The 23,318-nt window shown below is 33.9% G+C and overlaps 1 protein-coding gene across 1 annotated transcript in view; it reads left to right on the top strand.

Moving 5' to 3' along the window:
• Window positions 1-8,904: 8,904 nt before the first annotated feature.
• LOC126756229 (mucin-19) overlaps window positions 8,905-23,318 on the top strand; it is a 535,736-nt gene continuing 521,322 nt past the window's right edge. Inside the window, 2 exon segments of the mRNA XM_050469149.1 lie at window positions 8,905-10,009; window positions 18,226-18,629. The gene's annotated coding sequence lies outside the window, so the exon portion shown is untranslated.

Genomic DNA, 23,318 nt, shown 5'->3' with positions numbered 1-23,318 from the left:
TTTGTATAAACTAATGATGTATATCACTACTCCGCAAATCATTTTGAATCCGTCGGTATAGATTGAGATCGGATTCTGCCTACTAAATAGCTTCTCTATTCACCTCTAAATGATATTTTCATCTGAAAGTACCTATTGAAATTTATGCTTTAGAGGATATGCTCTCATCTATTTGGATCCGTTTTGAAATGGTTTAGAATATTGCTATGTTCATAAATTTTCCGCCTCCAACTAACTATCTCCTTAAATCGAAGAGAATAAGAATCTTGAACGTAATACGCCATATAACTTTCTTAATTCTCAATATTAATTTTTCAGCTCAGCCTGGAATCGGGTTTTAACGTCAAGAAATACTTATTTACGAATTATTAAGAGATCAATAAAAAATAATATTAGATGACGGCGATAGTCAAGCGATTCATAAAACCCAAGTAATATTCTTTGAATGGTTCTGTTCCGATGGATGTTCTCTTCATAGGCCTATAATATCTAGGGGATCAGCTTTAAAATCAGCTGTGCCGTAAATCACATGAACTTAACTTTTATCCTTAGAATAGTTCCTCAAATCGCCTGCCACCGAGGAAATATGATAAGAGAGCTTAGAAAACATTGTATCTCTGAGAGTAAGTCGAGTCAATGATTTTTACTGTCATTACTTAACACGGAACATCTAGCATATTATTCATTAAAGCCCATTCCTTCCACATTTGTATGACATTAATTGGTGACTGATTTTCACCAAACAACCCATTTATTAGTTTCGCAAAACACATCAAACCACTTTTCTTCTCAATTCAAAAAATTTAAAATTCTCTGATTTTTTCTTGCCTTTAACTTAAAAAACCACAGAAAGGTGGTCCCTCCTACTCCACAACGTGTCCACGGATACTTAACTTAATTGACTGACAATGGTCGGAATCTGTCAAATTATGTTGGACAACCCTTTTATTTCGGTTTTATTTCGGTGTGTGGCAAGACTCCCTCGCCACAAGTCGATAAGCGAAGGCGATCAAGCGCAGCGTCACAGTACTTTGTGGACTTTGGATGTGCAACCACAAGCTTTGACTGGTGGGTGTAGCACATTTCACCTTTTTTGCACTATTTCACTTCCATTTTCGCATTCCCTTTGATTTACTCGTAAGTGCCTTATTAATACTCTCGCTTGTTGGTACTTCATTTCTATGCTTGAATACTTTACGGCTTTAACTCTCATCTAAATTATATTTTTTTCTAATATTTCTAGAGAACTTTTTGTATATTTTTTTACATTCAATTTCAGTTTCCTCTTTACAGTTACAGCAAAATGTCTTCTTATAACCTTTCCTTTCACCCTCTGTGCCTCTGCCCGCCGCTAACCCTGCTAATTTGCAAACTTTTGGTGTTTTTCACTTTGTTCTGTCGTGCATAAACAGCCATTCGATGCGCCCAGTCCCTCGGCTTGTGGCAGCTCAACTCTTGCCACAATTCTGCTCGGTTACCTTTTTACCGGGTCACGCGGAGCGTCAAAAGTTTGTTTGACCCCTAAAATTTTGTAGGTTCAATGCGTTTGGCTTCTACCAACTAATTGTTGTTGTTGTTTATGCGATATCAGCGCCGTTTCGGTCTGGCACTTTGTCGTTTATTGACACTCTTGATTAATTATAAATGAGTTTGTTAATACCGTTAGAGCGCATTGTTGCTGTTGCTTTGAAGTAACAGAAATATACGACGAGTGGCGAGTTACGTTTTGCGGCTCGAAATACCTTACAGTTATTTATTTAATGCTAATTATTTTATCGTTTTCAAGGCGGTGATGACAGATTAAAGGTTTTGAGGGATCAGAGAGTATTCTCATGGCTGTTACTTCATGTTGGACAAGCCTTAAGAGAAATAGATTTGATAGTTTTCGAGAAAAATTTTCAGTTTACGTATACTAAATGCCTCTTCAGTATTGTTACAGTTATTTATGTAGAAATTGTTTGGCAATTCATCATGGGAAGACTTAGGTATGGACGAAAATTCAAGTTTTGTAAAGCATGTCTTTCACGCGCTTTACCCAACTTATGGTCAAAATAATTGGACTACTGAGCGTACTATTCGCAGCATCATCACCCACCTTGAGAGCCGGCGTTCATTACTGGATAATACTCGACTGAAATATAGCAGAATATAGCAGACGTAGCAGAGAGTGTACACGAAGAACGTGGAGAATCGATTCGGCGCCGTTCACAGTAACTCGAACTGACGTATGGAATGACTTGGCGCATTTTACGTCGAGATCTTAAATTGAAAGCGCAAAAAACACAGCTTGTGCTAGAGTTATGGACTCTTGAAATATTCCAAGAAGATCCGACGTTTTCGAGCTAAATTTTGTTCAACGATGAGGCCCATTTCTGATTCAATTGTATACGTAAATAAGCTAAGTTGCCGCATTTGGAATGAAGGGAAAACTGAAGAGGTTTGGTGTGGTTTGTGGACCGGTGAAATCTTGGGTCCATATATCTTCAAAAATGATGACGATGAGAACGTAACCGTCAATGGCGACCGTTATCGCGCCGTGATAACCTTCTATTTGATGCTTGCTCGTGATCTCGGCAACATTTGTTTTCATCAAGACTGTGTTCCCATACATGGCATAAATCAACGGATTTATTGAGAAAACACTGCGGCGAGTAGATAATTTTATGATTTCGGGCCGTTCGATTTGCCATCAAGTTCGTGTGATATCACGGTTAGACTTCTTCCTATGGGGATATGTAAAGTCTAAAGTCGGACAATCCCGCTTCGTTTCCGCCCTTGGATCGAAACATCACGCATGTCATTACCAGTCGAACTGCTCGAACAAGTTATCGAAAATTGAACACAAGGGATGGAGCATCTGCCAAAGAATGTTCTCTTGAATAATAATAAACATTCCCCATTAAATTTGAAGTTTCTGTGTTTTTTCTTTAAAAAAGTATTGAACCTCGAAATTAATCGTCTTTTGTTATCCTCTGCTTTCACAAAAACACAAAAAATAAATATATATATATAGTTTAATATTATGGCCAAGAGTTTAGCTTTATTATAAAGATAAAGGTTTGTCGTTTTGTTTTTCTACTGATTTGTGGCAACTGACCGATTGAATAAACTGCAGCCGATAGGGACAATTCTCAACTACCTTGTGTAGCAATTGGGTCGTTGGCCATCAATAACGTGCCGAATATTTCTTTGCAAGTCGTCCATCGTGTCGGGCTTATCCGCATAGACATAGGCTTCACATAACTCCACAAAAAATTCCGTTAACTGTATGGCATCTTGCAACGGCTTGTTGAAACCAAAGGTCGTCTACATTATTATCCTAAAATTCAGGAACGAAAAAGTCAGTAATCAAGTCTCGATGGCGTTCTAAATTGACTGTTGCATTATGGCTAACTAAGTTTTTGGGAAAATATGGAGCAATGTTTCCTTCCGCCAATAGATCACGCCAAACAGTGATTTTTTGAGGATGTAACAGCTTCTTAACGATGGCTTGCGGATTGTCATCACTCCAAATGCAACAATTCTTTAATAACTTACCCATTTAATCAAAAGAGAGCTTCAGCGCTGACAAAGTTTATTTGTGAAAATCTGGATCGAGTGAGTTCGTTTTGGGCTCATTTACAGAACGTGCGGGCCGCTTCTTCCATAAATTGGATGGCACAGCTCTAATTGCGAGCAATGGCGGACGAACTTATTTGGATTTTCTTGGATATTCTGCATCACAGTTGCAATAAAGTCTTCTGTGCGCACTGTTACTGTGTCCACGATAACAAACATGTAATGAAACCTATCCATGGTTTGCTCGAATCCTCTGCATGGCAGTTGTGCAGACCGATTATTTAACGAACCGAAACCTTATTTTTGTATAAATTTCCATGATTTACTAACGTTGCTCCGGAGTAAGTCTTTTCGTTATGAAATTACAAACCAATCTAAGTAAAAATCTAGTAACAGCTGTCAAAAAGACCAACTCGGAAAAAATTATGCTACCGTTATGAGAAATCGCATTAAATTTGCGGCTGATTGTTTCGCCTAGTACAGTTTTGAATTATATAGTTTAGTGTATTTGCTCTAATTTCTTATAAAGTACCTATTGATTTTGTTCCGTCTAATGAAAATATTTTTCTTGACATAATGTACATATATCGCTACGATTTTTCATATCTCGTAATCATTTCACTGACTATTGTGTATTATGTAATATTTACATACTATATCGGTTAATGTTGGAGCAATAACAATTTTGGACTATATCAATTCATAACTTCTCTTAGACTCCTTAAACCAAATATGTTAATCTTTCGAGTTGACATTTAACGGTATGCATATGTTTAGGTGAACTAATGCTGGAATATTTCACTTGACATAATATGCTTTAATACCAAAAATGGTTAAAATGAGATAATGTCTTTTTTAATCGCCCTACTGATTTCTATTAGTGAGCTTCACTTAACTGAAGACATTTCAGATACTGAGTAAGGTATAACGATGAGGCTTTGTGATTGTATACCAATAATACTAACTACTCGGAAACATCTCTAAACTTATTTATGAAAGCTTGGATGTATTTTAAAGACCACTTTCAATCCAAAAAATTTAATATTTTGTCTTAAAGGGAAAGTAATGCGTCATTTGACTTAAACAAAGCTATTCAATACTTCATATTTTCTGTGATTTGGAAGTATTTAAACTTTCGTTCTCATTCAGAAATTCAGTCAATTCTTTTCTTTTTTATTATTATATACAAGAAGATACTGAGGGTCTGTTAACTTTTTCTATTGCAGATGAAATTTGCGGACTTCGACTAACCTCGATATCATTTGATGCTTAATAATACAAAATTTTTCAATTACAGGTAAGTTCAAGTCACAAAATTACCAAAAAGTGAATTATCATAACAGAAACAAATATTTTATTTTTTGATTTTTATATTTTTCATAGAATTTAAAAATAGTACTTTCATCAGGCCATCGCTGTAATTGAGAATATGTGGGAACAGTTTGATTTGAGCATAAAATTAAATGCACTCGAATAACGGGCGTTGAGTGCACAGTTAACATATCTTATTTCAAATTGTTAATAATGTGCATGAATAATACTCTTATGCCGAGAGAAAGAGTGAGAGAAGAAAAAGAGTGTTGTCGGCTAATGTTAGAATTAACCGGTGGAGACTTTACTATGGGATCAGAGTGAACAGCTGTTGTTTACAGGGCAGTTGACAGTGGTGAAAATATTAGGGCAAGCTGAATGAGGTGAGAATGAAGTTAGCAAATTTGTTGAGAGACTAGCATCTATTATGGACTGACTTAACTAAGATGGTAAATTGAAAGACCGTGAGGTTTGGAAATTAAATGGACGAATTTTAAGCTCAAGTCGGCTGACATGGCTTTGGTATAATAATTTTCAAATATATACTGTCTTTAGAAACTAAAAAGCGTGATTTATATGACAAAACAATATTTATGGGATGCAGAAGTAGATGCTAACTTTAAGGGTCTATACCAGTGTGACGCATGAAAAATTAGGCGATTTTCGTGAATTTTTTTGAAATAAAGTACTAGATTGAATGCTTCGACGTTCTATGGACGTAATAAAGTATATTTTTAGCTATATAAAATTTTTTTTTTTACAAAAATATTGAAAAATAACGGAGTTATGTGCTGTCTGCGGAAGTGTCATAAAAAAGTGCCTCGAATTAGTAGTTAAAACAAAAAAACTCAAAATGTTTATTAAACTTAAATATATTTTCTATACAATGAACTACGATCTTTGAAAAATATCAAAAATTAAGAAAATGGCGTAATTTTGAAAAAAAAAAATCGTTTTTTTACGAAAAAAAATGGTCGTTTTTTTAATGCCAAATTGACAATTTTCAACCAATCAAAAATATCGTAGCCTGTTGTATAGCAAATGTATTCAACTATATCCAGTTTTAATTTGAAGTTTCACTTATATATGTTTGCAACTCTGAGCGGTCGCTATTTAGAACGCCGCCATTCTAAAACTATTTAAGATACGACCTTATCGATTTCACAGGATATTTTTGAATATATAAACTATCGAAAAAGCAAAAAAACTATCGAAAAGCAAAACAGTTTTTTTTAAAGTGTCACACTGGTATAGCCCTTTAATAGGTATCTTAGAAATCTGCTTAAACTAGCACAAATTACAGATACAATATTCATCCAAAATGCGCTATTCGACGGTGTATGAATGATTTACCCTGAAGTTTCAAAAGTTTTATTGTTTGCTATGCAACGTCCCTTTGAATATAAAAAAATAAATAAATTTTATTTCAGAGAAACATAAATTATGTATGTTTATACATTACACAATTTTCTGGCGTGTAGAGTTCGCAGTAACATTATTCAAAAATAATTTACGAAAAGTGTGAAAGTGTGTATTTCAATGAATTCAAAATTTTTTAACTCATAAAGTAAATAACTGATCCATTATTTAAAAAAGGCAATTCCTAAGGCTTCGATAGAAACTTTTAGCCGTTATAACATAAACTAACAAAACCCGTTAGGGTGAGTATTAAGATGTTATATTTCTCTTAGTATCAATACCATAAACTCTCTTTAACAACTAAGAGATTCGGTATAGTCTTAGAAAGAGTAACTCAATGTTAGAATTTTACAACAGAGCGGAAGAGAATTGCCATGTTTTATAAATGAATACGCTTTAGCGTTCATAGGTGTCGCTTCATATGCAGGAAAAGTGAACGGTAAATTCAAATAATAACGGTACATTGACGAACAATGGGTAAAATTCGAATAAAAATTGATGAATCACAATTTCTGAATAATTTTTTCGTTGCAGTGATGCCTTGGCCAAATTTCGAGACGACGCCTTGTCAAATAAAAAAAAATTTCGAGGACTTGAGGTTGATAGTCCGGTTTATGTGGCAGCTAAATGTTGGTTGTCTGATCCGAACAGTCGCTGGGGCGAGGAGGAAGAAAGGAGGCATTAGAAAAGCGGATCCGACAAATGAGTAGATTCTTGAGCAGAATTTCAAATCGACAACTTATAGCATTGACGACGGCAGCGTTAATCCGGTTAACTGCGTTAATCCGGATTATTTCAGGAGTTAGTGAAGCTAACACCGTTGCTAACTCCCATTTAATCCTCAAAATTTCAGAGAATTAGCTGCCTTTTCGTTGGCAACATTGTTAAAAACGGCCAATTCTAATCTACTGTGAATGAAAAACAAGCAACTCTGATAGCTGTTTTATGTTAAGATGCAGTTTTAAAAATAACATGTTGATATGTTTTTGTAATGAAAAATGGTTTTGTAAAAATTGCTCGGCCAACAACTGCAATGTTTATCTTCTAACCTTTTTTATTGAAAATATTATCAAAGTTGCAAAGCTGGCGTCTGTCACCTACAAATTTGGATCTGATTAAGTGTGCAGTTAATCCGGATTAACGATGCCGTCTGTCTAGGCTATTAAACACTGAGGAACGAGTTCACATATACACAGACGGACAAGGCTAAGCCAACACAACTCGTCACGCTGATCATTTATATACTTACATACTTTAAATGATCTCCGTCGTTTTTTTTTTGGGTGTCACAAACTTCGTCGCTAACTTTCCTCTTCAGGGTATATTTACAGTAGAAAGTAGCTGAAGCTGTACTTCATAAATGGTCATTTCTTTAAGCTTAGCGAGTTGCTAAGGAGTTATTTTCATAAACTTTCGTTCTGTAGGCAAACGCTTTGTCTCTGTAGTGCTAATAAAAGAAAGAGTAACGCTCTTCCTTAAGGCAGGCTCTCACGCTCTTCAAAAACTACGCTAACGGTATTTAACTGTAAATGCTCTCACCTGTTCCCATCTTAAAGAGTATTTCTGCACAAACTGTTACTCGTTACTTTTATACTTATGTCTGCTCGGAAGCGTGGTGAATTTGGCTGCATGAAAAGTCCGTTGCACAAAAGAAGCCATTTAGTAGCAGCACTTGAACTTCCGCAAGTGACACAAACATACGATTACCGCATACTTCCTGTGTGAGCGCAGAGGTGTGGTGAGTAGGTGAACAAGTCGTGGTCGGTCGGTAATTCACTACGGCTGTGAACTCAGTACATATAAATAAATATAAATATGTTGGCTTTTGTCGTTTAAGCGCTGCCTCGACGGAGCGCTTGGCGTCGGCTGCAATAATAACGCTCAGTAGTTTTTTCTGGAATAAAACTGCTTAGAAAATTCAGCGTTTCAGCAAATTATTTTTATTTTATTTTTATGCAATGTCAGGCAGAGCATGCGGTGCAGCTTAGCGTTGCTGCTGATGCCAATAGCGCCAGCTGCAGACTTTTACGCCAGCTACGCGCGCTCGTGGCGCCACATTGGCGGCGACGACACGACAATATAAACGGCGGCGCTTCGGGCCATCTTAGCCAATGGGCAACGAATTGCGAACGCTGGTTAGCTTTGAGCTAAGCGGCAGTAAACACTACAAGCGCCGCTTGCTACAGCGCTGCATCGAAGCTTGCAGCTGAGTGCGTTCCACTTTGGTGTGACGCGCGCGCGCTCAATTTCTTAGCTTACTGAGATTTATCAATAGCATTGAGAGCGTCGTTGTTTGCAGCATTGCAGCGCGCATAGCGGTGAGTGCAGAGTGCAGTTTGCGAGCGCCGCTTCCGTGTACGTCTGCAGTTTGCTAAAGCGGTGTGGTTGGCTGTGCGCCGCTGGCTGCAATTGTGCATGCAACTATTCTAGTTTGCCATATGCGTAGCGTGTAAATATCTAGTTTGTTGTTTTTGCTTTATTTTTTTGTGCTGCCACGCGCTGTTGTTCTACTGTCTAGCTGTTTTGTTTTTGCTTTGCGATTGCTGCACAATCGGCATGCTATCCAATCGGCGCTGCTGCTGCAACAAAATAGTTGCATCGTTGCGTTCTTGCCATTCTGGCCATGTTTTTTAGCCAACAGCCGCTACCAAACGCTTCAGTCTATAAGCGACAACGTGTACGAGCGGTCGCGTTCTTATTCTTTTGCCCGCTAATAACTAACCAATACTCAGAAAGTAACCAAGCATAGCGCCACTGATAATCTAGTCGCCTAGCATAAACGCAGCTTTTTGAATAAACGCATGCAGTAAAAAATTTTTTCCGAGCGATTTCCGCGCGCTTAGTTTAAAACGTATACTGGCATATATTTGCGCTTAGATTAAACGTATTTCAAGCGTCGCGACAGAATTTTCATGCAAGGCGACTCAACGCGTTTCAAGCGATAGTTCAGGCGGTTGCATATTTTTTTTCTTGAAAAGTGGTGTTAACAATATTGAGCTGCTTGACCGGGCGCGTGCTGTATTCCCTAGCCGCGTTGCTTAGTATCTAAATTCGAAAGTGTTGCGCTTAGCCAACCGCTTTCATCGTGAGCGCATAAACGCGCTTTGCATAAATGGCAAACCAGTGGGTTAGCACATAAGCGCGCGTATTTGAAAACAACTTTGATAAGCAAAAATAATAAAAACCACAACAAACAAACAAATTTAACCAAAACGCTAGCCATACGCCGCCTAGCAGCCGCTTCCCTACTTCCACCGCTTAATAGCTACAGTCAGACCATATTGCAAGTGTCGGAAAAGCGCTCAGCCAGCTATTTCCTCACGCTGCTTGCGAGCGGAAGCTGTAAATTCTATTACGATTTTGTCATTATTGTTTTTTGACTTTTGACTTGAAAATCGCGTAGCCTACAGCGCGCTCCACTTCTGTCTAGCTCTGTGCGCGTTTGTCGTTTTGTAAACGCGTTGCTCATTGCTGGCCGCTTCAGGTTTTTTGAACGCGTACAACCCGACAAATATTTATTAAATATTAAAGAGTGCACGCAATAACTAAAAAGTAAAACTTAAATAAAAAATAAAATAACAACAAAAGCAATTTTGTGTTCAAGTGCTTGAGTGAAATCAACTAATCAACTTTTGGCAGATTTATTCAGCTGTTACAAACTGTTGTTGCAGATTGACGCTTGAGTGCTCGACAGCGCGTCAAAGTGTTGTTGAAAGTGAAGGTTGTTGAATTTGCCAAATATTTTAATTGCTCTCTAAAGCACCGTTATTTCTTTTTTTGTAACATACAACATTTTTCAAAACTTCCTCTTGAGGTTCAAGAATTTATATTATTTATGACAATTTAGTAAAAAAAAAGCAACGAACTTTAGAAAATAAAATCAGTTTTTTAATTTGCTAGTTCTCAATTTTTTTTTACAAATTTTTATTTAAAGAGTTCTAAGTATTGAAAAAAAACTTTAAATTTGATAATTTTCATTTGTTTTACATTTTCGCATAAAAGTCACATACTATTGAAGTAAAATATATAAAAGTTAAGGTTGATATTTGCAATTTTTTATGCCTCCTTTTATGTTTTTATAATTTTTTCTCTTTAGGTTTATATTATTTCCTTATATCTTTTAATACAGTGTGCTTTAAACTCTTTACTTCACTGAAGACAAATATCCATTGTATCTTACAGAGCTTTGAGGTATTCAACATTTGCTTCCTAAAATAATTTTTTTCAGTGTATTAAATTTTGCCAATTTTCCATCAAGTTGGAGAATGTTTTAGGAAAACAATTAAAGAAAACAAAAAAGAAGCAAAACAAATTTAATTAATTTATTGTTTGTATGCAGGAACATTTTAGCTCTTGCATCTCCATGACACTCATTTTGAACAGCATATTTAAAAAATATATTATCAACAAATTTTAATTTTATTTAATTTTTATTTTTTTTATTTAATTTTATGGCATCACATCATATTTTTTTGCATAGAATTAGTTGAACAACAAATGTTTCACTAAAGCCAATTTAACAAATAATTATTAAATTAAAGAAAATATTAACATATTAAGGAAATTATTCAATTAAATTCATTACATTATAATATTTAAAATTTTATTTGTATTTTAACATAATTATTTTGTGTAAAAATATTAATATTCTAAAAAAATATCCGATTATTTTTAAACATTTTTATAATTATATTTTGTCTTTGAAAATTTTTCTTTCTGAGTTATTTTGTTAATATTTTTAATAAAGTTATAAAAAAATGTTTATATTTGTAATAAAAAAATATATTTTATTTGAAAAAAAGAATTTATTAGACCATTTTCCAGAGTTTTATTTTTTATTAATTTTTTTATGCAAAATATAATACTCGGAAATGTTAATAAAATAATAATATTTCTTAAAAAAGTTAAATGGAAAAATGTTGCTTAAAAATTTGGCGGCCATGATACTGCGAAAAAAGTCTTTAATAATTTTTAAAAAATAAATTTAAAAAAAATATGTATATAATTTAATATATTATAATAATAACTATTATTATTTTAAACAACAAATTTTATAGAAAACAATAAAATAGATTGAATTACTTTAATTAATTATAATATTAAATATTTGCTAAATTAATTTTATTAAATTACTAAAATATATATTAATTTTGTTTTGTTTATTTATAAAAATAATTTTAATTTTTTTAAGAATTTTGTAAGTTGTATAATTAATTATACTAAATTATTAACATATATAAATTATTATTTATTATTAAATTTATTATTATATATTATTTTTTTTATTACTAATTTAGTTAAGTTATTAATATATATTTTAAAAAATAAACAAAAAAAATTAAATTTTAAATTTAAGTTAATAAAAAAACTCAAAGAAACTTTTCTTCAATTTATTTAAAGTCAAAAAATATATATATTTTTATTTACTTTTTACTTATTTTTTATTTATTTCAAAACTATCTAGACTTATTTTTTTAACATTTTTATCATTTATTACTAATGGCTTTGTATTTAAAATTAAATTTTTTTATAATAATTTTTTTTTTTTTATTTTTTATAGCAAAATTTGTACAGCAATATTATTTTCATCCAATTTTAAGTAACCAAATGTAAATGTCGTAAATATATTTATTTCTTGCTTTTTTAAAGTATTTATTAAATTTTGAGTAAGATTATTTAGTTATTTAAATGTGTTTATTAGGGTGGATCAAAAAGACGATTTTTTCGATTGGTTCGCTGATAAATAGGTTCTTAGGCTCTCAAAGTATGCTCTTATTTGGTTAAATTATCAGATAGAGTAATTCAACTCGCGCTTACAATTAATTGAAAAAATATATCGTCTCATCATTTGTAAAAAACTGAATGCTTTATCAAAAGATCTTCTTCCTAACCCAACCGTTTAAAAGATATTAAGGGTTAAAGTTTGACTATTCTAAGGCAATTTTATTTTATGAATTTTGTTTCTCAATAAAAAAAGTCTGAGCAAAACTTGTGACCAGTTAACATAAAATAAACCAACGAATCATTGGTTTTGCTGGGTATAGTCTGGCTACTTTATAAGATGATATGGTTTTTGCGTTTAAGCCTTTATTTGCATTTACTTTGAAAGACGAGTGCTGAGGCATCAGTGTTCACCTGGTCAAAATCTTTCCATATGAGACTTTGCATATTTGTCGATTGATGCGGCAACTGCGTCGATTCTGCGAGCGCGTTCAAGATCGTGACTGCGAACATACCAAGGCGCATTGAGCGCGCATCTTAAAGTTTTGTTTTGGAATCGTTGGCTTTGTATGACAGTGCTAGTGCTTGGGTATCACTAAAGTTGCATCCCATAAGTTCAACCTGCTTGTAAACAAGTATTTTTTTATATGTGGATACGACATACTTTCTACCCAATAGCCAATACATGTTTCTGAATTTTATTTCTAATTCTTCTTTTTTCTTTTTGACATGTGCACTCCATTTACGTAACCAGGGTCTTGCCAAGGTATTTCCCAATAATGTGATATGGTATCTGCACACCGTTTATGGTTTATGCAATATTGCAATTGATTCAGTCTGTTTTTCCGACAGACAAAACCGTAATATCACCTGCAAATGTTGCTGTAATATAATTGTTATCGTGTGGTAGATCGCACGTAAAGATTAGGTAAAGGATGGGTTCTAACTCATTACCTAGAAGAACACCAGCTTTTATTTCCTTTAAATCAGAATAATTCAAAAAAAAACGGTTCGCTAGATATGATTTTAAGATATTGTAAAATTCTCTTGGCAAAAGCATCTTAGTTTTGTTTAGGAGTCCGCCATGGCAAAACTGATATTTGGTATTGATATGAATTTAATAGAAAAATTGTTAAAATGTTTCCTTTAGGAAAATGAAAACGATTTGTACAAGTTTTTTGCTTTCATTTTTTTCTTATTTATAATTTTAATATTATTTTAAAATGTAAAATAACAGAACATCACTTTTCATAAGTTTACAAGTGAAGGAAAAACGATAAAATAGAAATAACTCATATTGAAACTAAGTGTGTGCTTTGGTTATAAAATCGTTATATATTGGATATATTGGTCAGCGGAAGTTTAACAGTTTATGATACATACATATATGTATTATGATGTAGTGAAGATTTTTTGATGATACCTTGTTTTGCATTTTAAGTGACGATTCATACATACATATATTGTATTTTAATTATTTATTTCATTTTATTTATAATTTACTTTTTGAAAAATTCAAATTCATTTTTATTTATTTTATATATTTGCAATTAAATAACAATATTTTAAAAAATTAAAATAAAATAGTAAATCAATATTAAATTCGATATACTATATTTAGTTGAGATTTTTTTTAAATTTTATGTACTACAATGGAATATTTTGAAACTCTACTAAAACTGATTTGAAATAAAGTTTTCTTAAAAGAAGTGTTAATATGACGTATGAAATATTTTAAAAGATAAATATAATTTTTTAATGCATCAACAACACTAAAAAATGAAAATTTATTAAGCTTGAAAAAATGGCAATTATATAAATTTAAAACGCAATCTAAAATTTTGTTACTTATTATTTATTTATAAAATACATTGTAGGCTAAGATATAAAGCCAAATTATTATAAATAATAGTATTTTTATATATTAATTTTTTATATAATTTTTATTATACTTTTACCATATGAAAATTCAATTTTATTAATTATTATTTTCAATAAAATTTTTTAAATATTTTCAATTTTTAAAAGATTTTTTTTTATGTTATTTATGTTCTGTTGTCAATTTATTTACTTCTTCGTTTATTTTTATCTACTTAAAATTTTTTTCAGACAGTTTCTGCTTAAAATAAATAATTAAAAAATTACCAAAAAAAAAAAAAATAAATAAATGAATTAATTAACTAACGCCATCCAGCTCTTCATAAAAGTATTTACATCTGCACTCACTTCATCAATTCGGTATTAGCTAAGCGCAATGAATGCCGGTGACCCAAGTTGGATGGGGGGTAAATTTGCAACGAAGTACATGTGTTCGAGGCAAATTACGAAAAGAAAATCCACAAAACAAAAATTTAATTGAGTGTTGCGCCACATTAGCAGCAATCGCAGACGCAGCAACAGCTGTGGCTCCAACAACAACCACAAATAAAACAACAAACATGCAATTAGCCAAAATTACCGTCAATAAAGACAAATGCACTGCAATTAAGTAAAAGTTGTGGTGCTGAAGTGGGCTTTCTTCACTCTCTCTCTCTCGCGCTCTCTCCCTTTTTCTGCTGTTTGCATTAGCTCAACCGAGTGGCACATTTTCTTAAATGCTTACATAAGTAGAAATTAAATTAAAAAAACTGATTGCATTTTTATACTCTTGCATCATGTTGCTACAGAGTATAATAGTTTGCTCACCCAACGGTTGCCCGTATCACTTAAAACAAATCGAGAAAGATAAATGATCAGGATGATGAGACGAGTTTAAATTCGGGTTACTGTCTGTCTGTCCGTCCGTCCTTGCAAGTTGTAACTTGAGTAAAAATTGAGATATGTTGAATAAACTGGGAATGCGCGTTTCTTGGAAAAAAAATTGAGTTCGTAGATGGGCGCGATCGGACCACTGCCACGCCAACTAATCGCCATTATCCGAAAACAAATAAAGTGCAGACAACCTCGCCCACTCCCCATGTCGCTACTGTTCAGAACTACTAAACTAACTACGAGATGGACATTAAATTTTACCCCGAGGTGGCATGAGCGGACGCTATTAGAGCGGTTTCAAAATTGGACAATGGGCGTGGAACCGACCACTATTAGGTAAAGTCACATATCTCAGGAACCCCTCAACGGATTTTAACCAAATTTGGGAGGATTGCCAAATTTTACGTTACAGTGTAAAAATAGATGACATCGGAAAGCAGCCCCGCCTACTTTTTATTTAACACAATTCTAAATTCCATCTGATTCTTTCCATTCGAGTATACAAATCAAGAATAAATTAATGTAACTGAATAAAGCTTTGCCCAAATAATGCCAAAAATTTTTCAAATCCAAAGAAAACTGTTCAAACCCCTAGGTACCGAATATGTGGACCCCAGTATCTACAATTGACTTTTGATCGAAAATATTGGTAGTAGTATGTCTGTGTGCTACAAATGCGTTGAATCGGGTCAGTACTTTCCTTAGACTATAACTTACTATAAAGATTTTCGAATTACCGGGTCACATTATACCGCATATAATTTTTATGCTTACAATGAATGAACGGATTCAATCCTTGGAAGTTGCAAGGGTATAAAAAGTGTTCGGTTATACCCTAACTTGGCTCTTCCTAACTTGGCTCTTCCTAACTTGTTTTGCATAAAATCATGTTGATTAAAAGGTGTGCAGTTCAATTTGTGAAGGAAATGCGGGGGATTTATTAATGAGAAAAATATTTTCTAAAACAAAAAATTAAAATTCACATTTTTTAGATTTTTTTCAACAACCTTTAGAGCTAATATTTTTATTCATTTCGTATTATCGTTATTCGATCTGGTGCCATCTATCGCAATTTCTTTTTTGGTAGTCTGGTTCACCTTCTTGTGATAATGCTTGAATATTGCCTAAATCGGAGAGTATATAGTTTTTACTTCTTATGTGACTCTTGCGCCATCTATCGGGATTATAATGTGCATTTTAAAATTTAATCTGCAATTATAATTTATAAAATAGATCTTAGAAATTGTGAGTCTCCCAAATCGACAATGAACTTCCTAAAACTTTTCAATTTTTATTCCAGCCAATTTTATGTATGTATCCATAACGGTACTTATAAAACTCTTACCGCAAGAAATATTAAACTTTTACATATCTAGTATATCTTAAAAATAAATACGAAGTCTACAAATGATACGAAGAGAAAGCTTGCGGACCATTCAACCACCAGAAATTCTTAAATATACATATGCTAGAAATCGTTTGAACCAAATGTTTGATAAAAAATAACTCTAGAGATTTCAAACTTTCCAATAAGTGATGAAATGACTGATTCAAATCCGCTGGTGTTGGGAAACTAAAGATCTATCAAAATAAATGCTGTTGGTCAATAAAAGATTTAAGACCCTTTTAGATCACGACTCTGTAAGTTCTCTATTTTTAGACACAATTTTCTTCACTTTTTTTATCACGAGTAGAGGCGAGTTTTCCATAATCCTCATATATATATCACACAAATACTACGAAATTTGTCGACTTCTCAATACAAATAATATCTAATTCCGACAATTCCTTGGAAACATCACAATACAAAGGAATCTTTCTTAATACTTTTTTCATTCATTTGTTTCATTTATGGTTAAGCAATAATTAAGCCACTTTAAATATAGCATTGTAAGAATTAACAAAATAAATAATTGTGAAATTTCGAAATACTCCCAGCCAAATAATTCCGAAATAATATGGGTGCTTGTAATAGTCACCATATGTCCTCAGAAACTTTCTCAATACAATTGCCACAAACAAAATAAATATATTTAAGGGAACTTTATGGAAATTTCACACAGATTGGCATGTTATGTTGACACTCGCTTATAGAAACTATTCCGAACACGGTATATTAAGTTTGTCACCAAGTTTGTTACAACCAAAAGGGTCCCAATAAAGTTTTTATAAAAAAGATCAACGTGATGATCGAGACGACTTAGCCGTGTCCGTCCGTCTGTATATATATGAACATGTACTTCAGTTTTTGACATATCGATCTGACTCTCCACATGTTTGTTTTAGAGCAAAAAGCTGCTCTCTTATCAATCGCCGATATTGAGCAACTAAAGCATAAAGCTTCCATAGAAACTGAACGGTTGGAATAAAGTACTTGTATGGAAATATTTTTTATTTCATAAGATATCTTTACGAAATTCCATTTAGGTATTAATTTTTTTAAGAAATGTTTTTTCTTTTATATATGATAACTGTATAAATACCATTACTTAGTTAGTAATAAATAAAAAATAAGTTTCTTGTAACAATTTCGCGTTTTTCATCCACTTTCCTCATATTTTTCCATGTCACCCTCCCAGCTAATAACCCATTTTTTCTTTTTTTCCTTTCTTAAGTTTTTCTTTACACTTAAAATTTTCACTAACTTTTGTTGAGGGTGAGAGTCTAGCTGCTAGCATTTTAATATGACCTCTCCCGCTACCCTCCGCTTCCATCATATTCACCCCTCTCACTTCCCATTGAGTTATTTATAAATTAATAGCTTCATAATTCCAAGTGCACATAAATTCAATGGCATGTATTTACTTGCGTCCACGTGCACACACACATGTCGGAGAACCCCTTCAACGCGCCCTAAAGTATGCAAACGCCTGATATAAAAATAGCCAAAGAAGCATGAGATCTCATTAAATTAAACTATATTGCATGGAGAAAATGTGACGCGATGTTGTTGTTGCTAGCATCAGTACCGAGTTCAACTACTACTATGTGAGTGCGTCTATCAAGTGCTGGCAGCCAAGTCGCGTCCGCGCGCTCGGCACCCTAACGCGTGTCAAGTGATGAATTTACAGCGACATACTTGCAGCATAAAAATTGAATTAAAATTGGTGAATGCCCCAGTGAGGTGTACACAATGACTGACGGTGGTGGCGCTGAGTACAACGACAAGGACGGAGAAGGCGACGGCAGCCTTGAGTCCCAATGACATAGTGCTGTTCCCCCCACAACTGCTTTTTTGTCAACGAGTTCTTTTTTTCGCCTTCGTCACATTTAATTACTTTAATTTGTTACTTTAATTTATGTCAACTCATTTCCTAATTTTAAGTGAATTTTATAGGTGACTCAGTAACACACACACATACATGCACTTTTCATTTGTGATTTTTGCTTGCAATTTGCAGTTCTAAGGAGCGAAGCTGCCTTGCGTTCCCCCAACATTTTGGCTTTAACTTCTTTCTCTTGCAGATTTATCGCGCTTAATTAAATCGTGTGGAAAATTAACAGTTATAATAAGAACAACAACAAAAGCAGTTTTTTGAAAACACTTTGTTCTTGGCGCTGGTTCAGAGCGCAAGTAAAATAGTGCATAAACTTTAAATAAATTAAATAGTTGTTTAACTTAATAATGCTAATGTGACCTAAGCGATTTTACTAACCAAAAGAACTAACTAATATATTCCTAATAAATGTAAAATGGTTTACTGAGCACAAATAAAAAAAATCAAGTGAGTTTCAACCAATACGCACATATATGTATGTATCATATACCGAGACAAATTTAATAAAAATAATTCCGAAGGTAAATTCCAGAGTAGTAGCGAATTGTCACGAGAGTTTTTAGGTCTTGAGCTCCGTAAGTAGATTTATAGGTAAGTAATATACATATTTGAATAAATTCGAAACTTAAATAACAAGAAAAATTTGTTCATAATATCAACTAAAAGTCTTATCTCCGAAAATTTTTATAAAGTCTTCGTCATCATAAATAAAAAATAGGCAAATATTCATTAAAAATAGTTCAATATATTAGATACAGAGACATATTTTTGACGTATTTATTGGATATCTCGGTTGTTTTAGTATTTGTTCCGGAGGGAAAGCCGGTCAATAAGGAGTTCTATTTGTCCGTATTGAGGCATTTTCTTGAGAACAACCTTCGAAAGCGGCTGGCATTGTGTAAGAACAATTCATGGATTTTACACGATGATCATGCACCATCGCATCGAGCCACGATTGTGACCGAATTTAAAGCCACACATGCAATGAATACCATCGATGAACCACCGTATTCACCAGATTTGGCTTCGTGTGATTTTTTCTTGTTTCCAAACTGATGCTGCCGATTTGAAGCCATTTTCAGTCAGTCGAAGAAATAAAACAAAATTCGCTAAAGGAGCTGAAGGCCTAAAATGCTTATGAAAAGTATTTCGAGGGCTGACAAAATCGTTAGCATAAGTGTATTACATCCGGAGATGATTACTTTGAAGTCTACAAAATAAATATTGATGTTTAATTTAATATTTTGATTTTTTTTTACAATTTCCGTGTACTTTTTTGTCACAATGTATATCACTAACAGCATTTCTTCCAAAAATGCACTGAAAGTTCTATATCACGATGACCTTTGTCAAAATCTAAAAGTCAATGTCTAAAGAGTCGGACAGCGTCAGAACTCAAGTTTCTAGCTAAAAAAAAATAACTCTAATATGGCCGGTAGGGAGTCTCCCAAGAAATTGGTTATTTCAAAATGGCACGATTTTTACATCATCAGCACATACATTCTTTTATTATTCCTTAAAATCGCTCACACTTGACTGAATTGATGACATTCCGTAATATTTTTATTCAAAAACAACAGATGTTAACTTCGAACCGCATCTGCAAGCAAGTGCATTTCTTAAAAATGTTAGGAGATTGTAGCGTTGCCTTGAACAATAGTCTGTGCCAAAATTCCTGAAGATAATTGGTCAAATAAATAAAGTTTTCCATATTTACCTGAGTTTGTGCTGTTCACTATCAGATTATTTAAATGATATCACAATTTGAAACAAAACGATTTAAGCTGTAGAAGTATGACCGCAACTGATCTGGCAAATATAAAGTATAGTCTGTCAAAGTGAACACCTATGTTTGACAATTATGTTTTGTACATTTTTATATATTCTTGACCAACTTTTAACCGGGGAAACATTTATCCATCGTAGAAACTAAAACTGTGAACAAAATATATAGCATATTTACATTTTTGCGTTTAAATCAGAAATGAGGAACATTTCGGGCTTATCGGATATGTAAGTAAACGAAATAACTATAATTGAAGTATGAACAATTACGAAGATTCTCTCCATACTTGCTTACAACTAGAAACAAGTAAGGAAGGGCTAAGTTCGGGTGTCACCGAACATTTTATACTCTCGCATGATATAGTGATAATCGAGATACCGTTATTAGCAACTTTATTGCGAGAGTATAAAAATGATGCCCTCTGAATTACATGATTACATTACAATCATTACAGCTGGGCATAGCGTGATTCTATTAGACAGTCAAGTTGAGGCGTTTTTGGCGAGATAAACGGATTTAAATGAAACGTCACCATGCGTCGAGTGTTTTTATACTCAATAGTACCAATTGTACAGTATGAGACATATATGCCCACAGAGATATCGAACCTATGGCGCATTCGATAGTCGCAAGTGGCATCATGTCTATATGTTTTTTGTGGTTCGTGGTGTCAACTGACGCTAGGTCAACTGACGCTAGGTGACACCACGAACCACAAAAAACATATAGACATGATGCCACTTGCGACTATCGAATGCGCCATAGGTTCGATATCTCTGTGGGCATATACATATGTCTCATACCGTACAATTGGTACTATTGAGTATAAAAACACTCGACGGATGGTGACGTTTCATTTAAATCCGTTTATCTCGCCAAAAACGCCTCAACTTGACTGTCTAATAGAATCACGCTATGCCCAGCTGAACGGAATCATCTATATAGTAACTATAAATTGCCCAAGTTACCCATTTCATTTTCGTCAATTTCTGTGAAGTTATACCTTATTCTGGAAAATAAAGTGCCCAATTTTGAATATCTAAAATGGTAAGTATCGATGTTGTTTCGATTTTACTGTTCTTTTTTTTGCGTGGTGAAATTTCACTGACATTCAAACGAGTGTTTACATAAAAATTGAGGTTAAGTTTGTCTATTCAGCAATAGTAGGAGCCAATTTTGCATATAGAACCCGTGTTTTTACTTGCCCTCGTCCTCGGAACCCGGCGATTCCTGACGATAACAACTGGTCCGGAAACGCCTGGAAATCAGGCACGGAAATTTTCCCGGCTCTGTCGGAAAATGTTCCCGATTTTTATTCACATTTTGTAAAAAAAAAAATATTTGGCCGAATATGCTGTCACGACTCCGTGTTTCTCGCACAAACTCAACAACAGTATTTCAAAGTCAGTGAAAGTACGATTAATCGAAAACGTTGCCAGTGCCATACGAGAAGTCGACAAATTCTTCAAGAACTCATTTCCAAAACGTGTGACTGTATTAGCAAAGATACTTGGTGAAAAAATTGTCCAGTTGTGTGAAACAAGATGGGTACAGAGGCACGATGCTGTCCTTCAATTTGTTGCGAAGTTACCGTTGATCATCGAAGCTCTGTCAAAAATCAGTGAGTGGAAGAACACAGAAACAGCAGGCAAAGCAACAATTCTCGTATCGGTTTTGTGCAAGTTCGAATTTATCGTCGGGCTCTTCTGTCTCAGCGACATTCATCGCTCACCCATTCGCTCAGCGTAGTTCTTCAAAAGGAAGCAATTGATTTGGCGAAGGCATCAAAAATGATTGGGACGTTGTTTGCCACGTTGGAAAAAAAGAGGGAAAAAGTTGATGAAATATTCCGATTGATTTATTCAGAAGCCAAGAAAATGGCGGAAAAACTCGATATTGACGAATCGAGACCGAGAACATGTGGTCGACAAACGAAACGCGAAAATTACGATGTGAAAAATTGCGAAGATTATTACAGGGTCTCTGTCTACATACCTCTGCTGGATACCATCAAAGAAGATTTGGAAGCTCGTTTGTCACAAGAAGTTTTGGATGGTTACCAATTGAGTGTGTTGCTCCCAGAAAAAGCAAGTCTTTTAAAAGAAAACGAAATCGATGATCTAATTGGATGCTTGATAGAAAGATTCGGGAATCTTCTGGATGATGAAAAAAGCGTACAAAAATTGAAATTCAAAGGTGAATTAAGCTACTGGCAATGTCACTGGCAGCAGCAACAAAAAATTTAAGACAGCGAAATTCCAACTTCTGCACTGGAAACATTAAGAAAATGTTATGTCGACATATTCCCAATAATCCACACCTATCTCCGAGTATTCTGTACACTTCCCGTAACAAACGCGAGCTCTGAACGTTCTTTCTCTTATCTTCGCCGCATCAAAACATGGCTTAGGACGACCATGCTTCAAGAAAGACTAGTTGGATTAGCGTTGCTTCATACGCATCATGACATCGAAATCACCGCCGAAGAAGTCATCGAAAGATTCGCAGAACTTGGCAGCCATCGTTTTGCGTTATGAAACACGCAATGTAAAAGGATTTTTCTGTTTGAATTTTTAATAAAATGAGCCACTATGTATTGCATGCATATGGTTGACTTTTCGATTATAACCACTTTGTTTACCTTTGGAATTGATAATTTTTGTTTCATAATTTGTACTGTATTTCTCTTGCAATAATAAGCTTGAAACCCAAATCGAAGGATAAATTCAATTTATCCCCCCCCACCTCCCAAGAATCGTCTCCGGATCCGCCACTGCTATCTTAAAATATAATGATTGACTTTGGTAGGTTCTTTCAATTACAACTGACTTAGCATGAATTAACATATCTATTACATGGGTACCACAATAATCGTGTCAATAGGATGAATCGAAATGCACAGAAATGAGAGGAGAATTTGTTTTAGAGGGTATTTATTTTCAAACGAAATAGGACCTAGAGAATATTAGTAGTTTACTTTCATTTTTATAGCCATATAGCTATATGCTATAGTAAGCCGATCTGAACAATTCTTTCGGAAATTATGTGTTCAGTAGTAATCCATGTCAAATTTTCGTGAAGATACCACGTCAAATACGAAAGTTTTCATACAAGCCCTTGATTCTGATCGTTCGGTCTGTATGGCAACTATATGCTATAGTTAGCTGATCTGAACAATTTCTTCGTATATTACATTATTATCATAGAAAATAATCTGTGCTAACTTTTGTGAAGATACATTGTCAAATGTGAAAGTTTTCCATACAAGAATGGCAGCTATATGTTATAGTATAATGTAGCTACCGACAAATGAGCAGCTTCTTGAAGAGAGTTTTACGTATGTAAAATTTCAAAACGATATCTTAGCCAGACAGACATGGCTAAATCGACTCAGCTCAACATACTGATCATTGATATACACACAGGTCTAGTTTCAACTTTCAGTGAGTCAGTGACTGCTTTTGCAAGAAAATAACACTACAAGTAGTACTATA

This window comes from Bactrocera neohumeralis, chromosome 4, assembly GCF_024586455.1.
Source record: "Bactrocera neohumeralis isolate Rockhampton chromosome 4, APGP_CSIRO_Bneo_wtdbg2-racon-allhic-juicebox.fasta_v2, whole genome shotgun sequence".
NCBI lineage: Eukaryota > Metazoa > Arthropoda > Insecta > Diptera > Tephritidae > Bactrocera > Bactrocera neohumeralis.
This window is presented reverse-complemented; position numbering and strand designations above follow the sequence as displayed.